Raw genomic sequence first — 6000 nt, 5'->3', positions numbered from 1 at the left:
GTGGCCTGGACTCCTACATAAAGCAAAACAAATACTAACACCTCAGCTGTACCAGCTTATAATGAGTTTTTTGCTAGGACGAACATTTTGTCTGACGACCGATTGATGTACCTCTTCCGTTAAAGCCATCGAAGCGGGAGTGCCTCAAGGAAGTGTGCTAGGCCCCACTTTATATTCTTCTCCTCGGATATGCCCACCCATACAGCAGTCACTGGACTAGACCGCAAAGATGTGCTGATGACACTGCAGTTCTGACAAAGAGTAAAAGCATTACCGAGGCCACGGATGCACTGCCATTTCAGAATTGGGTTTAGATGTGGAACGTCTGCATCAACGCTGACAAATGTGCAAATGTTACTTTTACCAACAGAACAAAAAGATGCAGCGGCGTCTCACTTAAAGGAAGAGTGCTTGACCAGAAATCATTCTACAAATACCTCGGAGTGATCTTTGATAGAAAATTACTATTTGAAAGGCATATTACGGCGATACAGCACGCTTTTAAGACCAAGGTCTCTAAAATGTCGTGGCTAATTGCTGCCCGCAACAAACTTTCCCTCACCAACAAGGTCAGAATCTTCAAGAGCATATTAGCTCCTGGCCTATTCTATGCCATACAGGTGTACGGGATCGCTGCCAAATCGCACCTCAATAAAATTCGGGTCCTGCAGGCAAAAACGCTCAGGAAGATCACGGACGCTCCTTGGTACATGGGGACCAGAGATATTGAACGCGAGCGAGGCGACTAAGCATCGCAGCCCAAATTCATCGGACAAGAAGATGACTAAAACGCCACAACCCTTAAGACCTGATTAACCGGGACTTGACTTGAACGTTCTAAATGTGAATCTTATTCTTATTTTTATTCGTTATAATCATCCATTTACTTTAAAAACAACCCAATCTTTGCAAAAAAGTCTTTGTAAAAACTTAGATATTAAGGAAAAATCGTTTAAAGTATTTCAGATTAGATTAAGTTGTCCAATAAGGGTAATAGTACGCTAATCCAAATAAACAATTTTGTTGAAAATCTTTTACATCCACCAGCGCGCTGCAGCGCTTCTATGTGTACTTCAACTCCAGGCCTAAAGAGGTAAACGCGCTTGTTGGCCATTACATTAAGTTCTCCTGGTTGGCAACAAACTCTACCTTGCATTGAGCCGCCCTATGTCCTGGTTGCTTGTATCTAAAACATTTGTTATCTCTTTTTAGACCATCTCTTTTTATGTGTGACTCGTCCCCACAGCTGAAACATTTCCTAACCTTTTCAACGGCTTTAAGTACATATTTTCACCTTTAGTGAAGTGAGAGTGACACCTGACTTGCTTTACAGATGATCGCCTTTTCTGATTTGCTTCCATTTGAATTTTCAACTGTCTTAGAGTTTTGGCTTGGTATAATAACGCCTTGGAATCTGTAATACCTTGGATAAATTATTTAATCTAGAGCTTGATTCGCTAAAAAACTTTTTGCCACGCCCACTCTAACGCCCACAAACCGCCCAATGCTAACACGCCCACACTTTTGAAAAATATTTTGATAGTTTTTCATTTTTGAATTAGTCTTGTAAATTTCTATTGATTTGCAAAAAAACTTTTTGCCACGCCCATTCTAACGCCAACGAATCTAGTATATAACGAATATAATAACGTTAGAATAGTATAACATTATAAAGGTAATGTTTATCAAATATAAGAGATTAAATCCAAAATATGCCACTCGGCCCAAAAATACAGCTTACTCTATCAAGAAATGCTAATTTAAATCAAGAGAGAACGCTATAGTCGAGTTCCCCGACCATCTGATACCCGTTACTCAGCCAGAGGAAGGGAGAAGGAGGGTCTTAAACACAGTTTTTGGCAGTTTGTAGGCGTTATAGTGGGCGTGGCAGAAAGTTTTTTGGCAAATCGATAGAAATTTACAAGACCAATACGAAAATGAACAAATATCAAAACATTTTTCAAAAGTGTGGGCGTAGCAGCTTTGGGCGGTTTGTGGGCGTTAGAGTGGGCGTGGAAAAAAGTTTTTTGGCAAATCGATAGAAATTTACAAGACCAATACAAAAATGAACAAATATCAAAACATTTTTCAAAAGTGTGGGCGTGGCAGTTTTGGTCGGTTTGTGGGCGTTAGAGTGGCGACAAACTTGTGCTGCGTCTATGTCTCTGGAGTCTGTATGCCTAATCTCAACTTTCTAGCTTTTGTAGTTCCTGAGATCACAGCGTTCATACGGACGGACAGACATACGGACAGACGGACATGGTCATATCGACTCGGCTATTGATCCTGATCAAGAATATATATACTTTATATAGTCGGAAACAATTCCTTCTGCCTGTTACATACTTTTTAACGAACCTATTATAGCCCTTTACTCTACGAGTATAGAAATGATAGCCCGCAGTATACATACATATGTTGATGAATAAAGCCGACTGACTTTTCTTATAAGGATTAACCAATTTTTAAGATAGGTTGAACAATATGAAAAGGACTTTGCACATGTCTAATGTAAATGCATGAAAACCTAACAATCTGTTAGATCCCTGGTGACAAGTGTGTTTTTATTTCAGAAATGTCCGATTTTAAAAAAGCTTGTCCTTCAAAAGTTCGCATAAATTACCGCTATTTTGTACTCTGCAAATGACTACTTTAAATGAAATTGTCATCATCTACTCATTAGTTTATGGCGCGACCCATAATACTGAATTATGAATTAATGCTCACACTTCAAAATAATTTTGATGCAAATGGCACCTAGAATGTAAAGGGACCAGCCTCGGTAAGGAAACAAGATGTTTTCATACAAAGAAAAAGTCGACAAGTGAGAGACTAGACCTTCTGGTCAAATACCGGAGCTGCAGTCAATGAATATAGCGTGAAAAACGCAATGCGGCAAAGAAGTTACGTGACGGAAGGTAAGTAAAGGGGATGTCCCACAGGACTTGTAAATATCAACATCGCAAACAAGTTAAAAGTTTTCCTCTTGTTCTTTGGCATTTGTTTATGTTCGGGTCGAGGCCGAACCATAATCGTTTCTTATTTCAATCCTGTGCGAGGTGCACCTTATATATTTCGCCCAACTTCCGCAAAGGCACTAAACAAAATTTTCACAAAACATAATTATATAAATGATATGCTAAGATAAAAACGATTAAACTTCTTAAGAAAGAATTTTTAAAACAAGAAATTCATATGTTTAAAAGGGCTGGTTTTGGCGAGGGTTCTGATTCGGATTATTTTTACTGTACGCATCCTTTAAATATATACCATTTTAATATACGTGTATGTATCACGAGCATTCTCTATTCCAGTAAAGGCTAATTTGTGCAGATTTGTAATAAAAGATCGCAGAAACTATAAAAGCGAGAATGTTGAAAATAAGCATGCACGTTTTAACGTCTACAGACCGCACAAAACTGTCACGGCTACACTTTTGAAAAATATTGAATATTAAAAAGTACGGCGTTTCGGACCATATAAAGTACATAAATATATTCTAACTGCCACGCCCACACTTTTAAAATATGTTTCGATATTTTTTCATTTTTTTGTTACACAAGTAAATTTTTATTGATTTGCCAAAAAGAACGCCTTTTAGTTCTGAAAGTAATTTTGTTTAATAGCGCAAGTCGTCAGATAAAATTTTGCTGCTGTAGAGCTGCAGCCCCAACCAATTGTCTCGCCATGACATTGGTACTAAACTCTTCGGCCTGCCACACTACCGCTGTTAAAAGAAAGGTCTCTGTTTTGGCGGATATCGCAAGTAAATTCCTTAGTTTGGGCCATGTCCGGGGGCCTAGGGTGAGCGTCCCTTCGGTTTGTTTTATTGGAGGTAAGGGCGTATCGGTGGGGAAAGTTTTCCAACGGCCGCTTAAGTTACCGTTTTTTGCAGCATGACGATTTAATTTGCATTTTATGATAATTTCACTTCATAAATATGTCACGGCATCATCTTAAGGGTGCCAGAAAAACCACCATACACAGCGAAACAAGACATCTTGTTTCCTTTACGAAACAGGTTCTTAGTATGTTTTCTGTGATGACAGGTTGTTAGGTTTTCATGCGTTTACTTCAGCCTTGTGCAAAGCACTCTTTATATTGTTCAACCTATCTTAAAAATTTTGGTAATCCTTATGAGAAAAGTCAGACGTCTGTAATTTCTCAACATCTGTATACTGCGGGCTATCGTTTTAATACCCGTTACTCGTAGAGTAAAAGGGTATACTAGATTCGTTGAAAAGTATGTAACAGACAGAAGAAAGCGTTTTCGACCATATAAAGTATATAATTAAATAATCGCAATACTCATATGTAAAAAAATATTATTTTATTTTACTGAATGATTACAATAATTATAATAATGCCGTAAACTGAACTCTCATAATTACTCTGATTTAATTGACGTTCAGCCTAGGTTTCGAGCATTTCTAATATGGACTTTAGACTGGTCAAATGAAGAGAGTGAGCTTTGGAGTTGCTCACTTTAATTGTTTTTGCATTTCTCTTGGATGCAAGTGCATTCGCTCTTGGATACAAGTGCTCTTAGATTCTTATAATTTTGTTTATTGAAATCTAATACTTCTGTTTTTCGGGATTGCGAGTCCGAGCTTTGAACGTGGGAACGGGGGGCTTAAGCAAGGAATGTTTAAATTAGGCAACGGATGTTTAGTCCAACAGTAGGTGACTTATCTGGTATCTGGTATCCATTGATAACATCCAGACTAGTGTAGGGTGTGTGTGGGTGTACGTGTTGTATGTGTATTATTGTATAGGCATGTGCTTAAGGCTTAGGGACTTATGTATATGTCACTCCCCCAATCATTGAATTTGGCCTGTCCTCAGGTTGTAAATTTGGATATATCATAATATTGTTTTCTTCTTGTTCTTCTTTTTGTTTACAATATTTAACAATCATTTTCTTAGGTATATATATTTTTTAACTTATATGCTAAATACAGAGTCAAACTAATTATAATGATGACAAAAGTTGTAAAGCATATAATTTGGAAAAAGATGTAGTGTTTTACATGGAATTTTATAATTTCTCTTGTTTTTAAGTGATATAATCGTTTGTGTAAAATCTGCTAGATTATTAGAAATTAGGAATTCATCTATTTGCATGGTACAATTTTTAATTTTAATGATGTTGTTCCTGATATTAATATTTTGTTGTTTGTACAATCTTGGTTGACAACTGTTTCATGAATATTCCATGTTAAAAATATATGTGGTTCTACATAATTTATTTGGAAATTTCTTTGGGTTTTAATGTATTTGCATTTAGTTTGCTCTTGTTTAATAAGTCAAACAATACATTTGTCGAATATTAATTTATCTGTATCTTTATGAAATACTTGGTTATTGAATATACAAAATTTATCGAATATTTGCTCGGTTAGAATATAGTTAGAATATTTGAAATATTGAATCTTTAGTGACCTCGCTAGGAACGTGGGATATAATCAAAATTTCGTTCGTGTCTGTCTTGAGCCAAGTTGATGTTTTCATCTTAAGCATTTTCTTCGAATTTACGTGTTTCAAATAATCGTGTTTTAGTAATTTTGGGTTAAAGATTCCTAATCTTGCTAATTGCATACCTAACTTGATATCTTCTATGTATTCTGTAATATGCTGTAGGTTGAATATCAGTATCGCAATTTGTTGGTTCTGTTCTTTTTCCACCTTGAGCCTATTAATTATGTCTATACCGCTGTTAATAACGTCGATAACCATGTTAAGATCATGGGTTTTCACGGAGTCTTCTGACATGCTATTAATTTTTTCCTCTAGCTCCTCACTGTCGTCTTCATCTAATATACCAAATAAGTGTTTATATGCCTTCCCTACTACGTTCAAAAGACCTCTTTTGCTTCTGTTAATAATTCTTAATCCATTTATTTCCAGTTTTAGTTTATCGACTAAATATTGTAACTAAGATACATTGGGATAGTCGTTTGCTTCAGTTACTAGCTTTTCGAACATAAGCATTGTCGTTGT

Source organism: Drosophila yakuba, chromosome 2R (genome assembly GCF_016746365.2).
Source record: "Drosophila yakuba strain Tai18E2 chromosome 2R, Prin_Dyak_Tai18E2_2.1, whole genome shotgun sequence".
Taxonomy (NCBI): Eukaryota; Metazoa; Arthropoda; class Insecta; order Diptera; family Drosophilidae; genus Drosophila; species Drosophila yakuba.
The sequence above is the reverse complement of the archived record's forward strand: the minus strand, read 5'-3'. Positions refer to the sequence as shown.